At 33.9% G+C, this 23,621-nt stretch overlaps 1 long non-coding RNA gene across 1 annotated transcript in view; it reads right to left on the reverse strand.

The window, feature by feature from the left end:
• Nucleotides 1–8,308: 8,308 nt before the first annotated feature.
• LOC137647266 (uncharacterized) overlaps nt 8,309–23,621 on the reverse strand; it is a 75,701-nt gene continuing 60,388 nt past the window's right edge. Inside the window, exons 2-5 of the long non-coding RNA XR_011045553.1 lie at nt 17,638–18,309; nt 16,021–16,136; nt 13,073–13,805; nt 8,309–12,851 (exon numbers count right to left, since the gene is read on the reverse strand). This is a non-coding gene — a long non-coding RNA (uncharacterized lncRNA). The remainder of the gene's footprint in view (nt 12,852–13,072; nt 13,806–16,020; nt 16,137–17,637; nt 18,310–23,621) is intronic.

Raw genomic sequence — 23,621 nt, forward strand, 5'->3', positions numbered from 1 at the left:
GTACCTTAGCAAGTAAATAATAATAATAATAATAATAATAATAATAATAATAATAATGATAATAATAATAATAATAATAATCATTATCATTATTATTACTTTAATGATAATAATGTAGGAGGCTTTTTGGTTAGTAGAGTAACAAAGTCAAGGCGTTATGGAAGGATAGGTTGAATATTTTGATGCTGCTGCTGCATGGGTTACCCAATGAAAACAGTGTTTATATTCAGTGGGCTGTGTTAAAACCATGTGTTTAAGGTGTAACACTTTAGTCACACTCTTTAACTATGGTAGATTATCTATTGGATAAATATAAATGTAACACCGAATTGCTGTAAGCTCAATAGATTTAGATTATAGATGTCCCTTGTTTTATACTGGAAGAGGCTTATGGCTTGATATAGGACAGACTCGCTAAAGGATTAATGTTACGGTTAGGCAAGAGATCCTAACCCATAGTTCAACCATGCAATGAAGCTGAACAGCTTTACATCTTAAGATGTAATTCAGTGGATTTGGACAGTAAATGCGTATGGGATAAACGTATAGGTTTTGAGAGTTTTGTTGTAATGATTGGAGTAATTCTGTGGTTAGATGAAAATTTGAAACTACTGCGATTTAGGACTTTATTTTGGGTATTTGTTGAGCTGATGTCTCACAGGATTGTAAATACAGTTCAGATAGGCCCTGCTGCTTCCTCCGGTGCCTTAGATGACTGCGGAGGTAGCAGCAGTAGGGGATTCAGCGTTATGAAGCTTCATCTGTGGTGGATAACGGGGGAGGGTGGGCTGTGGCACCCTAGCAGTACCAGCCGAAGTCGGTTGAGTCCCTTGTCAGGCTGGGAGGAACGTAGAGAGGAGAAGTCCCCTTTTTTGTTTCATTTGTTTGATGTCGGCTACCCCCCAAAATTGGGGGAAGTGCCTTGGTAAATAGATAGATATGTTGAGTGGTTCATAAAAATGATTATTTTATTGGAATAAGTGGGCAATTTATGCTATAGATCTCTAGCTGTATTTGTGTCCCGAAAATTTTTTGTAGAAAAAATAACCATTCATATGTCAAACTGATATTTCAATTTTCTTTTCACAGGATTAAAGAACCCATGGCAAGAAGAGAGGAATTCTTCAAGAAAAATAGAAATTTATGGACCTTCTAAAACTGCTGCTGTCAACAAGCCGAATCTTCAACTTCCTTTTAAAAGTCTTATATGTAGAAATATTTCTTGTTCTTGACCAAATTTATTCAGATTAGTTCAATCTTAAAACTTTTCATACAAGAACTGAATTTACACTCCGAATATTTACTTATGACCAGTCATATTTTAGTCTTAAAATTTGATTAATTTCTTTAAGCCTTATCAAGTCATATCTCAGTACTTCATATGGTCAAAAATTTTCAAAATTGGTTTTTATGGCATGAATATTTGAAGTATTTTCCGTTTTAAGCTCTGAAAGAATTTAAAGTTTTGATATTTAAGCTTGTCTGTAATTTAAGACCATCTGAATATTCCTACGAAGTCTCTCAAGTTAAATTAGCCTTAGAGCAAAGAAATAGTTTGAGGTTTTAAGGTTGTTCAAACCTAAAAGGAACAATATTGATATAAGCTACAGTATTTGAAAGTAATTATTTTTCATAATAAGGTTAGTAATTGACTTTCCAGAACGGTGTGAAATAATTTAAAACCTTGATTAGTCATGAAAATCAATTTGATCACTAAAGGTATTCTTTAAACATGTCCTGTGAAGCAGGGAAACACGTTATGCTTAGGGACTTTAAGAAAATATACTATAAAGATCATTGAAATTATTCCCCATTAGCTTTATCAATTTAAGGTCTAGAGTTTTCTCTAGAACAGAAATGTCAAACCTGAGGCCGGCGGGCCAAAAGTGGCCCTCAAGATGACTAGATTTTTCAACTAGCTATAATTGTTATAACTGAGAAAGTGTAAATAAACTGTTAAAATTAACCAAAATGTATTTTTTGGTAAAGTACGATGACCTGCATAAAACTTTTAATCTCAGTCTTGTCAATAAATAATTACTTAATCTTTGATGGTCCTCGAGACCATAGTCAAGTGCATAATTGGCCCTCAAAAGGATTTGAGTTTGACATTCCTGTTCTGGAGTGTCAAGTCAATGAGTAATATCTGTGAATTTATGTAACTATTTTAAGCAAGTTATCAGTACGTGTGACTGCTGGGTTATCAGCTTTGTTTTCCACGCTCTAACATCTAAAACCTATTATATGCATTGTTTCAAATTCTTTGAACTGTAACTTCATACCATTCCTTAACTATTCGTCTGCTTTCGTATCTCATCCCATTTAGACTTGGTTAATAGTTTATCTTAAAGCTTAAATGGATCTTCTTTCATTTTGAAATCAAGCTTATTTCTTTAATATTACATTATCATTCTATTCGATAACTTTTAGTTGCCCTAAGTTAAGACGTCATTTTTTATCCATCATTCTCCACTCATTTTCTTCTAAAATTTTACTTTCAAAAGAAACTCTTAAATTTCTAAAAGAAAAATCATTTGTGGAACATTACAGCAGTCACACGTAACATCCTTGTTTAAAGTAGCTGAGAAATTGTCCTAAACTCGATGTTCTTAGAATTATTAGTTTTGGATAGTAAGTCTGATTTTAAGCAATGTTTTCATTCCTATATTACTTGTAATGACCTTAAGTAATCTGCTTCCCATCACTAATTACATAATGTAGGTCAAATAACTTGATGGAAAGACATAAGGAAGATTAAAGCTTCAGTTTAGGTATCTGGGAATAAATTATTAAAGACTTTAGTTTTCAAAAGGTTTGAAGTTAGGACTGATTTATAAATTAATGGTAGAGTTATAAGTTAAGAGAATGGGTTGATAAAAATTAAGTAATATCAGATTAATTATAGATTCTTAAGGATAGTTGTTGGATTTAAGGTCTAGGAAAGAATGTATGTAAGAACTATTTGTTCAAAAACCTCAAAGAACGTATTGATTGGAAGATTTAAGGAAAGAGTTGCTATAAAACTAGAAATAAAAGGTTCAGTGGTTTTGAAGTAATAGATAAGAGAAAATGTCATGGCGTCAGTGAAGTATGACAGAAGGTAAAGTACAGAAATTTATTAGTTTAAATTAAAATAATTAAGACAGGCTTATAGGTAGAATATTTTGATTAATTTTATTATTAAATGGGACTCCATATGAATTATAGGAAAGCAAATGCAGATGTTTATCAGGTCAGGATTTTAAGATGAAAAGTTCAGGGACCAGTTTTAAGGAATTTATATTTACAAATGACTTTGAATAATTTGTGTTTTCGTAACGTAAGTAATAGTGATTGATGTAGGAATAGCTTTGAGACTCAAGGGGATAGTTTATACGAGTAGATTCATTCTAGAAAGGCAGTCTAGTTAAGACACACCTCTTGGTAGTCTTTGAGAAAGATTTAGAGAAATTATTTCATTGATAAAATATTTTAGATTTAAATTGAGGAAATATTTAGGAAATAACTTAAATTTCATCTTATTGGAGAGGGCAGCTTCCAGATTGTTTCCTTGGGTGGACAATATTCATAAACTTTAATAACTGCACGAAATTTTCAAGCTGTTTGGAGGAAGGGTTGAATAAAGTATACGAAATGAGGCGAGGAGTTTATATCTTGCTGGTTTGAAGTATGTCACTATTAGGTAACTTCTAAAAACATTGGTGCTTGAAGCATTAGGGATTTAAAACTTTTATTTCCCTTGTGGTGGAAACCAAATCATGCAGACATTGCTTAGAATCAACATGATCAAAAAAAATTTCTTTTGCACTTTCAGTTGTCATTCCAAGATGGTTTAGATTCAAGGAAAATAAGTCAGGCAAGTGGTCTTTATATGGCTATTGTACTCTTGTATATATAGTAAAGTTGTATTTAAAGTTTGAATAATATTTCAACTTATCAGTAATCTTTTTATATTGAGATTGTATTGTCTGCTTATGCATTGCTCCTGACTTCTGTTTTATATATTGCTTCCTGTATCATCTATTATTACATTATTACTGTATCTTCTATTTATGCATTATTACTGCATCTTCAATTTATGCATTACTACTATTTCTATCCATACGTTATTACTGTATCTTCTATTCATACATTACTACTCCATCTTATAGTCATACAGTACTACTGTATCTTTTGTTTATGAATTTCTACTGTATTATGTTATTTTGAACTGAAAGTACAGCTATTTTAACTATGAAAAACGCAGAAAAGACATTAGCCATGTAAAGTGCACGAGATTTGTAATTGGAAAGTAAAATACATTATCGAAGACATAAAGAACAATTACAAATCTATTGGACTTTACGTGGCTAATGTCTTTAATGCGTTTTTTATTGTTAAAAAGGCTGTATTTCCATATCAAAATTACAAGATACAGTAGCAATTTATAAACAGAAGATACAGTAGTAATGTATGAATAGAATATACAGCAGTAATGTATGAATAGAATATACAGTAGTAATGTATGAATAGAATATACAGTAGTAATGTATGAATAGAATATATAGTTGTAATGTATGAATAGAAGATTCAGTAATGTATAAAATAGAAGTTACAGTAGTTATGTTTAGGAGAGCAGGAAAACTTTGACCAAATTTGATAAAATTTGTTGCAATGTATATAAATTGTGAAACTAAAGATGTGAATAAAAGAAATAAAAACTTATATAAAATTTATTTTCATTACATCCCTAATATAACATCCATAATAGAAATATATTGGAAAAAATATAAAAAAATATAAAAATTTCAGTAACATGGAGTGTTCTCCTTAATCTAATGTTCATATGACTTGAGTGTTCTCCCCAGTCGCCCCCCTCCCTCTTCTGGTACCAGTAAAATGCCTGAATATTCTCTCCTCTGAAAGACCAGAGAGATCATGAAGTATAAAACCTTCCTTTTGACTTTCATAAACCACAAGTGTTCATTATAAGACTGGTTTATTCCCTTCCCATGTACAGAGCTCGTTCACTCTTCCACTGGTGATATGAGAGAAATATATAGTCTCTTGGTATGTTAGTATTATAGAAAATGAGGACTATCTACTATGGTATTCATGTTTAGTCCAATTCTCAAAGTATATTCATTCCTGACAACTCGAGTCATATGATGATAATTCATAGCCTCAAATTCAGTTTTTAAAATTCAATTACTTTTACTCTGGGTTTAAGCACTGTCGAATGAGTCGACTATTATTCTGTGGTAGAATTAGGTTTATAGATTATGAATTAAGAAAAACAAATAAGTTTCGATCAAGTCTTTTATTGTAGAAGATTAGGTGTCATACACAGGACAGGTTTCAATACACTCAATAGCAGTATTAAGTATAAATATGAATACACTGCAGTCAAAGACAAACTATCAAATTCTTCTTTAATCCCGTTTTCTAACAACAAACTACAGAAAACCACAGAAAACGAATATTTCAGATCTCATAACATGGGACACTGAATTAATTAGTTATCTTTGATTTTTCTGAACATTGGAAGAGTTTTGAAGTTAAACATTTGAGGTTACAAGTGTCATGATTGTATAAATTAGTTACGTTTTCAATAAAAAAAAGAGAAGGAAATAGAAAGCCCACCAAGGCCCGCCCCTTCCCACCTGGTAATTGATTAGGCATTTTGTTTTTGAACGAACAAAGTCACCAGGCCCTTGAATGCTTTCCATTTCCTTCTCTTTTGAAATGTTTTATTGAAAATCTTACAGACATTAATGCAATGATTGTGAGTTAAATATGCCAAGAATATTATGTCTTTTCAAGATAATGTTATAGTATTCTAGTTAGTTGATACTTTAGATTTTAATGAAAATAGCAAGTCATAAATAGAAACTTAAGAAATTTCAAATTATTTCATTTTAGATTGTACACAGAGCAAGGGGATATCTTTTCAAATCTAAATTTTCATTTAGAAACTATCATTAAATGAAAAAAAAAAATGGGTGGGAGTGAAAACCTCATCAGTCTTATAGTGCAATTCCACCGCAATCAATTACTCCAGAAACCTTTTGCTCTCTCAAAAGCAGACAGGAACCACAACTGCCCAAAGGCATCTCTCGTCCGTCCCATTTCATGTGCAGGATTGAGTCGGGTAAAGGAGAAGACACGTGCAAACCACTGCCCTGACTATCCTTACTAGTCCTCCTAGCAGATAGGCAGATCGGACCGAAGTACACATTAACCTTGCACGTGGACCACAAAAGTCAATTCAGTTCCATGTGTAACACATTCTCAAATAAGACCCCTTTTGAAAGTTACGTAGAGAAAGTCTAATTTAAGATTTTCTTAAAAGCTAAACAACCCTTAACCTAACAGTAAGCCTACCCACAAAGCTGATCAACCCTTAAACTAACAGTAGGCCTACCTAAAAAGCTGAACAACCCTTGAACTAACAGTAGGCCTACCTGCAAAGCTGAACAACCCTTAAACTAACAGTAGGCCTACCTACAAAGCTGAACAACCCGTAAACTAACAGTAGGCCTACCTACAAAGCTGAACAACCCTTAAACTAACAGTAGGCCTACCTACAAAGCTGAACAACCCGTAAACTAACAGTAGGCCTACCTGCAAAGCTGATCAACCCTTAAACTAACAGTCAGCCTACCTACAAAGCTGACCAACCCTTAACCTAACAGTAGGCCTACCTACAAAGCTGAACAACCCGTAAACTAACAGTAGGCCTACCTACAAAGCTGAACAACCCTTAAACTAACAGTAGGCCTACCTACAAAGCTGAACAACCCGTAAACTAACAGTAGGCCTACCTACAAAGCTGAACAACCCTTAAACTAACAGTAGGCCTACCTACAAAGCTGAAAAAAATCTTAAACTAACACTAGCCCTACGTAGCCTACATAGCTGAACAACCCTTAAACTAACAGTAAATCTACCTACAAAGCTGACCAACACTTAATCTAACAGTAGGCCTACCTACTAAACTGTTGCTAATGACCAAATATACATTTTACCTAAGTGTCATATTGCATAGTATTTATTCCTATCATCCAGGCACACATACTAATCGAAAAGTAGGCCTACTTGATGAAAATTAGTCTATAGTATAACACAAACACACACGATGCCCAGCCTGAATACATTTTATTGATATTACATGCTCTTGGACATCTTTTATTAAACCATAAACTACGGACAAGCTTAAGGAGATTTTAAATTATTCGGAATCATCCTCTTTTATATGAATACTTAAGTCAATCTACCTTCAACGAAATATCTTTGGCATTGTAAACTTCGTATTTACGATCTTAATAGTCTATGGATTTTTTAATAAATTTGGAAAATTACCGTAGTTACATTAACACGTATTTTGTGAACTAAATATATTTTGAATTTGAGTCTAATTATCAGAAATTCATCATGAAATTGATGTTAAAAGTTAAAACTTGGGAAACTAAATTATATTAGGCCATTATATGGTTTGAAACAGTTATTAGCAATGTTAAAAAACATCTATGGGTATGATAAAAATAATTTAACTGTTAAATTCTTCGTAATAGTGGACGATCTCCAGTTATTCTAGATGTAGCCCAACTGGTTGGCTTCTAACCAAATTATCTGCATTTGGACTATCATAAATAGTGAAGATAACAAATTTGATTTGAAAAGAATTAATCCCAGACTTACGAAGTGTCTATATTCCAATAGGATGGAACTAATGGCTTTACTCTTTCATCAAATATTGATTCCATTTATTAAAAGAACTTTATGAAAAATAGGATTTATAAAGTATCTTATTCATTAGGTATCATTTGTAAATTTCATTGCGTAAGGTAAAAGCACAAGCCTGAAATTTGTCCCTTAGAAACTAATAATATCAAAAACCTTAAGCTTGTCCTTAATATCAATAAAGAATATTTTTATATCTGCATATCTAATACTCACCACCTTGCCTATCGCCTCATCTTAATGTGGCCACGTAAAAAGTTTATATCAAAAGATTCATAAAATAACTTAATATAATTTTGGCAATCTATAGATAAAAGCGATTAGGATATATTAATCTGGTAAAGTGAGCAACTGATTAAGCTACTATTGAACAAAAAAATCTTTAGATTTAATCTTTAAAGAATTAATGCAAAAAACAAGTGAAATTACTTTAGTTTGATTGATGGGTGAATTTGCTTTTTCATATATGCATTAAATTACTCATTACAAAAATCTTAGAAATTCAAGTATGAAATTAGTTTAGGCATAATAATTATTTAAATCATTCTCAAAACCCTTTGATTTGAGACTCCCTTTCGGCCAATTATGCAAGGAAACTAACTAATATTGTCCTTCGTGAAATAAAATAATTTTTTAGAGCTGCCTACTAAACAAAGTTTGCTCTAATTTCAATGTTTAAACTCAATCTCCTATGATTTAGTATAAACCTAGATTAAACTTTCGGTGTTAACCTAGGGTATGGACACTTGCTAAAATTGATTTAACCCGAGAAAAACTAATTTAAGTGTCTCTCCAAGGTAAACTTGACACAGATCTATTAAAATCAGTACCCAATTAAACTAATTTTCACTAAAGACAACACTTGTACAAGACTAACTTTTCTATAGACTAGATCCTCCTCGTAACACTTGCACCAGACATCATCCAACTATTCGTTCATTGCTCGTTACAAATTTACTGATGTACAAGGAATGCATTGTCCTGTATCAATTAATTCCTAAATTTAATACCAAGGTTTAATTTTAAGTGGTAGAGCAGCAACATAAGTAGTGCACTCTCTGAGCTTACTGTCATGAACCAATGATCACAATTACATTTATAAAACTTTTGCGTTGTTACAGTGACAAACTGGCCTTTTGCTTGTCCCCTCAAGTTACTTAGAGATTACGCTAATATCTACATTGAAATTAATGCAAAGGCGGACATTTGAAAAGTGTATTGTACTCATTATGAGAAAACTACAATTTCTCTTAAATAATCTTTACTGTATTACTGTAGCGAATAATGTATTAACTAAATCTAAAGCAATCAACTGAAATTCAAAACTTTCCCACCAAATCAGTTAAGGTTTTCTGTACTTCGCATCGATATGAAAATGTTGAAATGCTCAACATAACTCGAAAAGTTAAGTTTCGAATACAGCTTTAGTGGCTAATTTGTATGTAATTGAAACGCTGGGTACATTAAATATCAAGACATTTTTCTTATAGTACTTATATTTTGTGATAAAGTACTTTGAAAATTAATGCACTAACTTCTAATTTTAGATTACCTTAAGTTACTAAACATTTACTCACCATAGACGTAAGTTAACTAAAGATTTAAACAGTTTAATCAACAGTTTATGACGTTAATATTAATTATATTAGCATTTAAACGTAAGGGACTTTAGCATAAGTAGATCGGACTTTATCAAGCTTTCAGTTAATCTAACATTTTTTGGCTTTAGTTGTCTAGAAATATTAGCGTAGAAATTATGATCTTGTTACAAGTGAGCAACTTGAATTGTGCATTCAAATCTTAAGTGTCATTAAAATTAAAAGAAATTGGCGAGTTATATAGTTTATTACAATATAACACTATTGCTCTGACTTGATGTTTTGTACAAACTTCAGAGGCTTATCAGATTATGTCTAACATTTATGAACTATAAAGTTTCCTTGCACAAAGAAAAAAAAAAGTATAACTTTGGAGCAGGTACTTTTTGTAAATTACTACACAGGATACATTCCTGTACATCAGTTTCAAAGTACGTATACAAAATCTAACCTCAAAATGTCAAACTTCAGTTTGGATCATTTGTCTAATCCTGCATAAATTTTAAAAATACTTAACCAAGAGCACATCAAACTAAATAAAATTGAAGCCAAATAATTTAATCCGGTATAAACATTCCCTAAACCAGGTTACCTGATCCTGAATTACACAAAAAAGAGACTTTAATAAGGCCTTAATTCCCCCCATCAACATTGGCAGTAACTCCCCACTGACAACTAAAGCTATACCAACAATAATATATTCAAGAATGTATTACACATTTCTTCTAAAATGACTTACAGCAGTTCTTTATCCCTCCTTTATGTCATGAACAGAAACAGTAGGAATCAGATATCTTGGGACATTTATAATCCCAGCTGGAACCCTTTTCAGAGAGCTTGGGTATCTCAGTGTAATGGAAAGCACTAGATCGCAAGACTTACAAAGTCAACATTTTTTTAAAGAAAGTTATCTCAAAGTTTAAAACTAAATTAATTTTTCCAATCTTTTGATTTTCATTGACAGATAAAACTGAAAAATTTAGCAATACAGTTACTAATTTCACATTAACATAGAAAACTCACACATTCTTGGACATAATTTAAATCACTATCTTGACAAAAAGTTTTTCATAACTCAATTTACACAATATATGACAAATTTTATCTAGTTTGAAACAAATTCCAGTGTATACACAATAGAAACCTGTTCAATTTGACATTACAATCTCCTACAATTCAAGATTAAAGATTTTTAAAAATAAGTTTTAAACAATTTCAAAACTATTTAAAAACGTGAAACATCAGAAACTTTATATCATTTGAGGCTTTAAAGATCCTTCAACCTTACTGAATTATTAATCATGACTAGAATTGACAAGACAGAATCTACCCTGACAAGATTTCAGGGAAATCAAATTGGACTGAACATGTTCACCATGGCACAAAATCTAGTATTCTGACAATACAACATAACCAAGTTAACAGTCTCCTTCTCTCATAAAACCAGCAAAAGAATGAATGAGTTCCGTACATGGGAAGTTTATAAACAGCCTAAATGAACAGTGGTTCCAGTCAAAAGCAAGATATACTTCATGGGCCCTTTGGCCTTTCAGTGGTGAGGAATATGGGTAGTACTGATACCAGAAGAGGGAGGGGGCCATATGGGGAGGAAGGCTCAATCATATGAACGTTCCCTTTATTTTTTTCTTAAATCTTTCCAAATTGGGAGGGGGAAGGATCAAGGAGTGGGAATGGGAGTTCTGGAACTTTAGGTATGTATTAGAGGGAACAATAATCTGATTCGAACCCATTTGCAAGATTTTCCAAAACACTGCCCTGAGTAATTTTTAAAAAAATCAAAGGTAATTTCAAGGTATGTTCATGTAGCTTAAGAGAAGATGAGGAATAATACTAATACTAGCCAAAGCCCTACCATATCACACACACACACACACACACACACACACACACACACACACACACACACATCCTAGCCCTACAAGCCATTTTACACCAAAGCCCTCCTAGTCATTTCACACCAAAGCTCTCCTAGCCATTTCATATCAAAGCTCTCCTAGCCATTTCACACCTTAGCGTTCCCAGTCATCTCACACCCAAGCGTTCCTAGTCATTTCACACTTAAGCCTTCCTAGCCATTTCTCACCAAAGCCCTCCTACCCATTTCACACCAAAGCCCTCCTAGCCATTTCACACTAGAGCCCTCCTAGCCATTTCACACTAGAGCCCTCCTAGCCATTTCACACCAAAGCTCTCCTAGCCATTTCACACCAAAGCTCTCCTAGCCATTTCACACCAAAACCCTCTTAGCCATTTCACACCAAAACCCCCTTAGCCATTTCACACCAAAACCCCCTTAGCCATTTCACACCAAAACCCTCTTAGCCATTTCACACCAAAACCCTCTTAGCCATTTCACACCAAAACCCTCTTAGCCATTTCACACCAAAGCTCTCCTAGCCATTTCACACCTAATTTCTCCTAATCACCTCGTCTGCCACTGATAAATCTATTCACTATTCTGTATTATCCAGCAATGTTCAATTTCTATTTTAATTCTTAGTATTTATATCTATACGAAGCAACAAATCAGCCTTTCGACCTTCCCAAAAGGACAAAGTTTCGGAACAATCTTTCCTAACCTTAAATTTAAGCTTCTCTAACAATATCTAAGTAAAATATGAAAAACATGTACAATAACCTTTTCTTTACCTATATTGTATAACTTTTTATTTCAAAGTATACTCCTAGAATCTTCTGTAAACTACTCTAGTTACTAACTTATATATTGAGAGAGAGAGAGAGAGAGAGAGAGAGAGAGAGAGAGAGAGAGAGAGAGAGAGAGAGAGAGAGATAATTTAACATGGGGAGGATGGACATTTAATCAAATACTGAATCTTGCAAATCTAAAAATAAAAGAGGGATAGGTTTTTATACAAATTAGACATTAAAATATTTACTCTAGATTTTTAGAAATAGGACCAATAGTGTATTTAAACTTTAGATTGCTTCAAATCCATTTGTTAGTTATTACCCTTTATAAAATCTAAAACATGATGTGGGAAACTTAAGCTTATAGGACAGAAGGAAAAATTGAAAGGCTAAACACGAACACACCTTGAAATAAGCATTTAAAGCATCCCAATTCAAATGCCGCAAAAAGAGAAATTATGTACAATTAAAAACACAAACCTTATTTCCATCAACTGGAAGTTTTGGCACCGAATAATTTAGTACTCTTATATAACTATTCATTCCTAATAAAATAACACTAGTTTAAAATTTTCCCAACTAATTTACTAACAGTTCCCTTTTCCTGAACTTTAAAAGGAATATAGATTACAAACTAAAAACGGTTCAATACTCAAAGGTTTTCAAAATCTTACTAGAAATACTCAATTCTTGAAAGTCAAAATTGACAAATAAAAAACCTTGGGAAAATTTTGATTCTAGGATCTCATTATTTGAATGTCCAACTCCCTTGTATTAAATAAATAAATCGTGATGATATCACTAGACTAAATATTTAACTGAAATAGCCCAGTCTCTACCTGAAACCGCCCAGCTCTCTACCTGAAACCGCAACCCCCCCCCCCCCCTCTACCTGAAACAGCCCACCTCTCTACCTGAAACAGCCAAGCCTTTACCTGAAACAGCCCACCCTCGACCTGAAACAGCCCACCCTCGACCTGAAACAGGCAAGCCTTTACCTGAGACAGGCAAGCCTTTACCTGAAACAGCCCACCCTCTACCTGAAACAGCCCACCCTCTACCTGAAACACCCCAGCCTTTACCTGAAACAGCCCAGCTCTCTACCTGAAACAGCCCAGCTCTCTACCTGAAACAGCCCAGCTCTCTACCTGAAAGAACTCCTACCTGACTATCCTAGCCTCTACGTGAAAGTACTACCTGAAATAATAACTCCTTGAAATATCCCAGTCTCTACCTAAAATAGTCTGCCCTCTACCTGAAAAAACACATACCTGAAATAACTCCCACTTGAAATATCCCAGCCTCTACCTGGTAGAACTCCTGTTATACACCCTCTACCTGAAATGACTCCTACCTGAAATGACTCCTACCTGAAATGACTCCTACCTGAAATTTCGCTCTAAAAACTTCAGGTTAGCTTACGTAAGATTACAAACTTAGCTATTGACACGGTTTTTAAAAAGGCCTAAATTGATTCATAACTAAATTTAAGTCATCAACTATTCATTAAAGCAATTTTGAATGGGAATTCAATGTATTAAAAGTTAAATTTATGGAACTAGAATAGAAAGAATTTAAGAAAATTACTCAGCTAGCAATATAACTGAGCCCATTGTTCAAAATTTAATACTTAAATCATCATTGTAAAAAGCTTAATTAAATTTGGGCATTCCTACAAATGCCCAAAAAGGTGTTCTTGATCTTCTCCCACTGAAGAGCTTTACCAGAAGAGTCGACTGATCCAGGATTGTCCTTGATTTGCATCATCCTTTTGGTTAAATTGTTATAAACATCAAAGCAGAAGGCCACATTAACCTGAAAGACAAAAGTGTTAATAGGAACTCTCAGAAAATTACTAATCAAGATTTGTAAAGAACAAATTTAGTACGTTTTTTAGTAATTTCTAAGCAATAATATATGTTTAATAAATCAGTTCAATCGAAAACAAATTAGGATATTTAAAGTCCCCAAAAGTAGGATATTTTAAGCCCCCAAAAGTAGGATATTTTAAGCCCCCAAAAGTAGGATATTTAAAGCCCCAAAAGTAGGATATTTTAGGCCCCTAAAAGTAGGATATTTTAAGCCCCCAAAAGTAGGATATTTTAAGCCCCCAAAAGTTGGATATTTTAAGCCCCCAAAAGTACGATATTTTAAGCCCCCAAAGTAGGATATTTTAAGTCTCCAAAAGTAGGACATTTTAAGTCTCCAAAAGTTGGATATTTTAAGCCCCAAAAGTTGGATATTTTAAGTCTCCAAAAGTTGGATATTTTAAGTCTCCAAAAGGAGGACATTTTAAGTCTCCAAAAGTAGGACATTTTAAGTCTCCAAAAGTTGGATATTTTAAGTCTCCAAAAGTTGGATATTTTAAGTCTCCAAAAGTAGGACACTTTAAGTCTCCAAAAGTAGGACACTTTAAATCTCCAAAAGTTGGATATTTTAAGCCCCCAAAAGTTGGATATTTTAAGCACCCAAAGTAGGACATTTTAAGTCTCCAAAAGTAGGATATTTTAAGTCTCCAAAAGTAGGACATTTTAAGTCACCAAAAGTAGGACATTTTAAGTCTCCAAAAGCAAGATATTTAAGATATTTTAAGCCCCAAAAGTTGGATATTTAAGCCCCTAAAAGTAGGATATTTTAAGCCCCTAAAAGTAGGATATTTTAGGCCCCCCAAAATAGGATATTTTAAGCACCCGAAAGTAGGATATTTTAAGACCCCAAAAAGTAGGATAATTTAGGCCCCAAAAGTAAGATATTTAAGATATTTTAAGCCCCAAAAGTTGGATATTTAAGCCCCCCAAAATAGGATATTTTAAGCACCCAAAAGTAGGATATTTTAAGCACCCAAAAGTAGGATATTTTAAGCACCCAAAAGTAGGATATTTTAAGCACCCAAAAGTAGGACAATTTAGGCCCCAAAAGTTGGATATTTAAGACCCTAAAAGTAGGATATTTTAGGCCCCCAAAAATAGGATATTTTAAGCACCCAAAAGTAGGATATTTTAAGCACCCAAAAGTAGGATATTTTAAGCCCCCAAAAGTATGACAATTTAGGCCCCAAAAGTAAGATATTTAAGATATTTTAAGCCCCAAAAGTTGGATATTTAAGCCCCTAAAAGTAGGATATTTTAGGTCCCAAAAGAAGGATATTTTAAGCACCCAAAAGCAAGATATTCCAAGCTCCAAAATGATTAGGATGACTTAAGCAACAAAAACTATGATAGTCTATATATTTTGATATTTTACTGAAGAAAATAGAATATTACAGGACCAAAAAAAAAATCATCTAGGATATCTTAAGAACTAATAAAAAGATGTGCTAGAGTTCCTATGTCAAGTTTTCAACAGTAAACTCTCAAAAATATGAGTAGAAAATCCTTTGCTAAAAAAATAAACCAAGTTGAATTAGCATCTACAGTGCACCACACATGGCGCACTGATAGCACTACTCACTTACGATAACAATTCAACTCAACTGATTTGTACCTTCACACATACACTAACCTGAACACCTTTGCAAAAAAAAGAAAAAAAAAGGTTGATTTGATTTTTTTTTATCTAAGATGTTTATCTAAAAGTAACTTACTTATTTCACACCTAAACAGAGGTATAGAACTAATCTCTAAACTTAGGCTATTTGAGTTTAAAACCATTTACTTTAATAATAAAAAAAAGAAATATGAATTTAATCTAAGCTTTCTAACTAAAGGGTTTTACGAAAGAGAAAAATCATTCAGAAAAAAACAATGTATGAATGTTTGTTCGTATACAGTTTGAGTGAATCCTATCACTTAAATTTTAATCTAAAGACTCCATTTGGTGAAAATTGTTCTCATATAATGTGAAAACCAATATCCAGAAATACCAAATCCTTAATATCAGATATCTAACATTCCATCTCTGTACTCGTGTAACTTCACCCGAGTACTAAATGGCAAAAAATCTAACCTAGTTTCTTAAAAGCAAACAATTTTTAAAATAATTTTAACATCCAAACGGAGTTCACAGTATCAGATAATTGAAGATGTCTTACTTAACTAGGCTCACGCAGAAGTCAGGAGGCAATTTCTCAACTTGGGGAACAACAGCGTCTGCGCGTCATTCGGACTTCAGAGACATATGAATACCAATTATACCATACTAAGCAAACTGGAACAACAAATGTAGAAAGAATTAAAATGGACATTTCAACAGATTTTTTTGCGTTTGCCTATTATTATTATTATTATCATTATCATTATTATTATTATTATTATCATTATCATTATTACTAGTCAAGCTACAACCCTAGTTGGAAAAGCAAGATGCTTTAAGCCCAAGGGCTCCAATAGGGAAAAATAGCCCAGAGAGGGAAGGAAATAAGGAAATAAATAAATGACGAAAAAAATTTATAATAAATCATTCTAAAAAAAGTAACGTCAAAACAGATATGTCATATATAAACTACTAACAACGTCAAAAACAAATATGTCATATAAAAACTATTAAAAGACTTATTGTACTTAACTAATTTCTCCTAAAATTATTTTGCCAAAAAAAAAGTAAACTTCGGTTTTGTTGTCCAAAAAAAGTATGAGACTTATTTAATGTCTAAATGGAAATCTCGAATTAAACTATAATTGAGATACTACAGCTAGAGAGTTAGGGGGTCCTTTGACTGGCCAGACAGTACCATATTGGATCTTTCTCTCTGGTTACGGTTCTTTCCCTTTGCCTACACAGACACCGAATAGTCTGGCCTATTCTTTACAGATTCTCCTCCGTCCTCATACACCTGACAACACTGAGATTACCAAACAATTCTGGTTCACCCTAGGGGTTAACTACGGCAATGTAATTGTTCAGTGGCTACTTTCCTCTTGGTAAGGGTAGAAGAGACTCTTTAGCTATGGTAAGCAGCTCTTCTAGGAGAAGGACACTCCAAAATCAAACCATTGTTCTCTAGTCTTGGGTAGTGCTATAGCCTCTGTACCATGGCCTTCCACTGTCTTGGGTTAGAGTTCTCTTGCTTGAGGGTACACTCAGGCACACTTTTCTATCTAGTTTCTCTTTCTCTTGTTTTGTTGAAGTTTTTATTGTTTATATAGGAAATATTTATTTTAGTGTTGTTACTATTCTTAAAATATTTTATTTTTCCTTGTTTCCTTTCCTCACTGAGCTATTTTCCCTGTTGGGGCCCCTGGGCTTATAGCATCCTGCTTTTCCAACTAGGGTTGTAGCTTAGCATTTAATAATAATAATAATAATAATAATAATAATTTAAATCTTTCTTTTTACCAAAAAATGCATCGATTTAATCAAATCTTGGCAACTACGGGAATTAATCAAAAGACTCGAATTAAAACAAATTCATGATAGTTTGATCAACACAGCTTAAGTGAATCCTATGAGGCCTATCACTCCAGTTTCAAATTAAGAACAAAAACTCTCACTGAAAGAAAAACAAATTTATAAAAACACAAAGATCTTAGATATCTGCTATTTACGCAACATAATCTAATATTGTTCTGTACGTGATTGAGGAACTTCATACCAGCACTAAATGCCCCAAATCTAACCTGTCTTCTAAAAAGCATAGAACCTAAAAAAAATTTCACTATTCAAGCAAAGTTTACAGCATCAGTTCATCTTTGATGACGTCATACTTAACTTGGCTCATCATCATCATCATCATTTCAGCCTTCAAAAGTCCTTTGTTGGATGTAGGCCTTCCCCAGGTTCCTCCACAGACTTCTATCCCAAGCTATTCTGTGCCACTGTTGCTTATGTTGGTCTAAGTCATCTCGCCAGCAGGTTTTTTTTTTTTTTTTTTTTTTTTTTTTTGTCTTCCTCGGTTTCTTGTGTATCCTCGGGGTGTCCAGAAGGTTGTTCGTGATGTCCATCTGTTGTCTGTCATCCTGGCAATGTGCCCCGCCCAGTTCCATTTGAGCTTGCTAATGGTTTCAAGGATATCCACTACTTTAGTTTTTTGACGTATCCATTTAGCTGTTTTTCTATCCTTCCATGTTAGATTTACCATAATTCTCTCATGTGCCCTCTGCATTGTTCGTAATTTAAGGGAAAGCTTTTTTGTTAGATTCCAAGTTTGGGCCCCATAGGTGACAGTGGGGAGGATAGCCCAAGCACGCAAATATTCTCATGCGCACGCTCTTCCTCCTACGGACACACGCCCCGTGAAACTGCGACCTCTGCCAGAGGCGCTGCAGGCATTCCCCCACTGATTATACAGAAGACAAAAGATTCAAGATCTTGCAATTTCTCAACTTGTTGCATGACAGCCTTTGTGTCCTCTTCCAGTCCTCAGTGTCACTGGAGTACAAATCTGGAAAGAATTGAAAAGGACATTTTAGCAACATTTTTACTTTTGCCTACTTTGGTTCTTGGCTAAAATTTCCCCAAAATAGTTAAAGACTCTTTCCAAACTCAAGACACTTATTACTAGTTAACTATCAATGTCAACATCCAAGTTTAATAAAATGCATAAAAAAATAGTTACAAGATATCCACGATAGCCCCAACAAATACAAGGGGTTAATTTATTGAACAAGCCATAATTCATTGATTGTATTAATCTAATTGTCAAAAAACACCACACAAATTATTGGCCACAAATGTGGAGTTACTATTACACAGGAACATACCGGCTGAAGAGGTTTTGCCTTACTTTACTAGTTAAAATTTCAGTAAAATTTCACAAATCACAAAGATTGTTGCACTACAGTATAATAGTTATAGTCATAGTTATAGTTATAGTTATAGATTGTGACTGCAGAATTGGGTTCATACTTCATAACATGTATCCCTGGAGTGAACGAATTGAAGGAACAAAAACAAGACGTCAAGTAAACCTCTCTGGAAAAAAACTACGATTGACTACAACAGCTTTTTGGTGGGATATGTGTTTCATACTTCTAAGCCAGTCTAGTAACGTTGGGCGGTCGTGGGATTACTAATGAAATCGATATATCATGCTACATAAAGCCAACGCGTGGCTGCAAGAATTGTTACTCATACCTGCAGTAATTCATGCGACATTTTGAGCATATCGTTGCACAATATCCATATTCACATTTTGGGTATTACCGTACGTTTTAATAAACTACTTTGATTTTATGATTGCTTTATTGATATAAACTATCACCTAAATATCCTCGCTCAGGGTGACAGATCCTTGGGTGAGAAAATTTGGGGTGAGGGACCTTCAGGGATCTCAAAATCAAATAAACTTTACCTTTAGTTGTAAGTTCGGCTAATAAGGACAACGCCGGTCGAATCTATCTCTTTCCAAAACCAAACGGAAATAACTTTGGACAACCGCTAAACGATTGTCCGACTTCCCTGGTATTACTTTTAGGGGTTTACTTCTCGCCCTCCATCAGACACTAAGAGGCTGTTCAAGCGGGCCTTGGTGTGTGAAAATAATTTCTTTCCAGTTTATATTATAACTACAATGGACAAGTCCACTCATCATTTTCTGTTTTGTTATAATGACGTCATAATTACGTCACTCCAGAAGTAAGGCAAACTGAGACTATGATAAGTCCTGTGTTATTTCCGGAATTGACTATTGAAACTCGCTCTGTTACGATCTCAAATGACAACTTAAGATATTACAAAACATAATAAACATAGCTGCATGATTGATAAAAAGGTGCCCCACCTCAAGAAAGGATCACTCCAATACTTATTAAATTACACTGGCTACCTATCTAAGCTAGACTAAGGTCTTTGTGCAATGACTCTAGTTATCAGAATCGGACGTCCAAAACATCTAAGAGAATTGCTACATATTGTGCTGACACGAGAATAGTTAGATAGTTTCGAGTTACTGGAACCAAGATACCTGTCAATTTCGTTTGGTCGCTGCAACCTCACCATCTTTGTGAGCTAAGGATAGGGGGTTTGGGGGAGCCTATAGGTCTATCTGGTGAGTCATCAACACCCATTGCCTGGCCCTCCTTGGTCCTAGCCTAGGTGGAGAGGGGACTTGGGCGCTGATCATATGTACATATGGTTAGCCTCTAGGGAATTGTCCTGCTCAATAGGGCAATGCCACTGTCCCTAGCCTCTGCCATTCATAATCGGCATTTAAACCTTTAAACTTTTACTGTAGATTCTACAGCTTTCAAATAAGCGGTCCCATGACTATACAATAAGCTCTCACTATACATTCGAAAGACTGAAGATATTAAGGCTTTCAAAAAGAAACTGAAGACGTTTTCGTTTCCAGTTTCAATAATATGTGGATATGACAATAAACACGGAATACGATGTATGATACGATAAATACCTAATAATGTATATGACAAACAGATCTTGTAGGCCCTGCAGGCTTAAGTGTTCCTCTGTGTGATACGACCATGAAAACAGCCCTTAAAGTAAAGTAAGTGACCTAATGTATCAATATGGTTAAGCAAATATGTATATTTGCTTCGAGCTAATACACTTAGTAAATAAACAAAAAGGTCGTAGCACAATTCAATAAACGTGGGGCCTATTAAGAACACAAGCTAAATTTGGGGTAACAATATCATTTTTTTTCGATTGTTAATTTACATAATATACATGAATTTGATTCATAATTTATATTCTCCAAAAATATTTCCCTATCACGAATACAGACCACTCCTCAGTAACTGCCCCCCGCCCAGAATATTCGGTGTATGTGTAGGCAAAGGGAGAGCGAGCAGTAACCAGAGAGAAGGATCTAATGTAGTACTGTCTAGCCCAGGGGTGGCCAACCTATGGCCATGCGCCAACAGTGGCGCATTGCACGATTACAAATGGCGCACTATACCCCACAGATAATAAAAGAAAAAACATGCCTGCTCTTAAAAAAGTAATACTAATAATAATATATACTGATTTTTGGGAAAGAAAAAATTTAAGGGGACCTTTCGCTATGTCCTGCATTTTTTTTCTTCTAATTATTCAAAATACACAATTTCTATATATATATATATATATATATATATATATATATATATATGTATTAAAGTTTAGACACATATAATACCTTCATCATAATTTAACTCCTGATATTACAGATTTAGTGAAAGCAAAGCAAAATCAAAAGTCTCATTAAACATAGTTATGTTTATTTTACCTGCATGTGGAATTACTTTTTTTTAAACTGCTAATTATGTTCATATCTCTCTCTCTCTCTCTCTCTCTCTCTCTCTCTCTCTCTCTCTCTACACACACACACACACACACACACACACATATATATATATATATATATATATATATATATATATATATATATATATATATATATATATATATATGTGTGTATGTATGTCAAATGATTATATGTATAACTGCCAAATATGTCCAAATCACCATACTTAAGGGATTGAAAGTGGGTTAAAGTTTGTGTGGCGCATCTGAATTAGAAGTGAAAAAAATTGGTGCATGGTAAACAAAAGGTTGGCCACCCCAGGTCTAGCCAGTCTAAAGACCCCACAACTCTCTAACGGTAGTATCTCAACGGGTGGCTGGTGCCCTGGCCAACCTACTGCCTTAGATGAAGGATGATATAGAGAGAAAGAAGTTTAGTTGAAGAGGGTGCCTTTGATATAAGGCATTGGAGAGGACGCATCAAGCAACCGACACCTTAATGTTGGGATAACGGTGGGAAAGAAGAAGAAGAAGAATCTAAAACTAAGGTTTAGGGGGAGCCAAGCCACGTGAACTCCACATATTGTAAAGTACAATGAGTGAGATATTTACAGCATGGTCATCGACATTAATTTACATTGCTCTCTCTCTCTCTCTCTCTCTCTCTCTCTCTCTCTCTCTCTCTCTCTCTCTCTCTCTCTCTACGTTCAATCCTTTGAAATGTATAAAAAAATTCCTACGTAATGCATCTCCTGTAGAAAATACTGGCTTACGCTGAAGGCCACTTTCTGGCTTGTGTCTGTGTCAACACACAAGTATACTGGCGGTTTGTCACCATTACAGGAAAATTACAAAAAAAAAAAAAAAAAAAAAAAAAAAGAAAACTAGTGCCGACTTGTTTCTTTATAGAATAGCGTGGCTCGTCTGATCTTGAATCTCAAACTTGCTCATTAGCTCCCATCAAAATGACACACGGTTCACATAGGCAACATCCTTTAGTACGTGTAGCTGAACCATTTCTCTAATGTTTTGCAAGTGCCTCATTATTATTATTATTATTATTATTATTATTATTATTATTATTATTATTATTATTATTAGTCAAGCTACGACCCTGGTAAGAAGAGCAAGATGCTATATTTATTTTAATGTTACTCATCTCAAAATATTCTATTTTTCCTTTTTTCCTTTCCTCGTTGAGTTATATTCCCTTTTGGAGCCCCTGGGCTTATAGCATCCTGCTTTTCCAACTAGGGCTGTAGCTTAGCAAGTAATAATAATAATAATAATAATAATATAAGCCCAAGGACTCCAACAGGGGAAAATAGCCCCGTGAGGATAGGAAATAATGAAAACGATAAACGATATGAAAAAAAAAAATACTAACATGTTTTAAAAACAGTAACAGCATCAAAACAGATATGTTATATTTAAACTATAAAAATACATATATGTCAGCCTGTTCAACATAAAAACGTTTCCTGCAAGTTTGAACTTTTGAAGTTCTACTGATTCAACTACCCAATTAAGAAGATCATTCCACAACTTGGTCACAGCTGGAATAAAACTTCTAGAATACAAGGCATGCAGTTAATTCTAATTGTCAGGCCTTCTCCGTCATAAGGCTCAATACTACACAGTAAAAGCTTTATTCCAGCTGTGGCCAAGTTGTGGAATTATCTTCCTAATCGAGTAGTTGAATCACTGGAACTTCAAAAGTTCAAACTTGCGGGAAATGTTTTTATACTGAACAGGCTGACGTAAGTCTTTTTTTTTTTTTAGCTATATATGAATTATCTGCTTTAATATTGTGAATGTTTTATAAAATATTCTATTCCAATTTTTCAGTACTTATATCGCTTATATATTTCTTTGTTTCCTTTCCTCACTGGGCTATTTTTCCCTGTTGGAGCCCTTGGGCTTATAGCGTCTTGCTTTTCCAACTAGGATTGTAGCTTGGCTAATAATAATAATAATAATAATAATAATATAAGGCCAAGGGCTCCAACAGAGAAAAATAACCCAGTGAGTGAGGATGGAAAACGAGGAAATAAACGATATGAGAAAAAAATTTACCCTAAAATATTTTAAAAACAGTAACATCAAAACAGATATTTCGCATATAAACTATAAAAAGACACATGTCAGCCTGTTCAACATAGAAACCACCTGCTGTAAGTTTGAACTTTTGAAGTTCTACTGATTCAACTACCCGATTAGGAAGATCATTCCACAACTTGGTCACAGCTGGAATAAACCTTCTAGAATACTGTGCGGTACAAGTTTACTTTCTTTAAATACTCTAAATAATTTTAGGCCTATTCACACTGCAAAGTGTCTCTTACGTAAATCATTATTGTATAGAAAGTAATGGAGCACTACACGCTATAGGCCTACGGTTCGGTCTTCGTTCGTCTTTCGTTTGTTAGATATATCTGAGGAACGAAACATCTATAGGCCTATTTACTAAAGGCCTATTCTATAGATCTTGTATTTGCTCATTAACTAACC

The sequence above is a fragment of the Palaemon carinicauda genome, chromosome 1 (assembly GCF_036898095.1).
Source record: "Palaemon carinicauda isolate YSFRI2023 chromosome 1, ASM3689809v2, whole genome shotgun sequence".
Classification (NCBI taxonomy): Eukaryota; Metazoa; Arthropoda; class Malacostraca; order Decapoda; family Palaemonidae; genus Palaemon; species Palaemon carinicauda.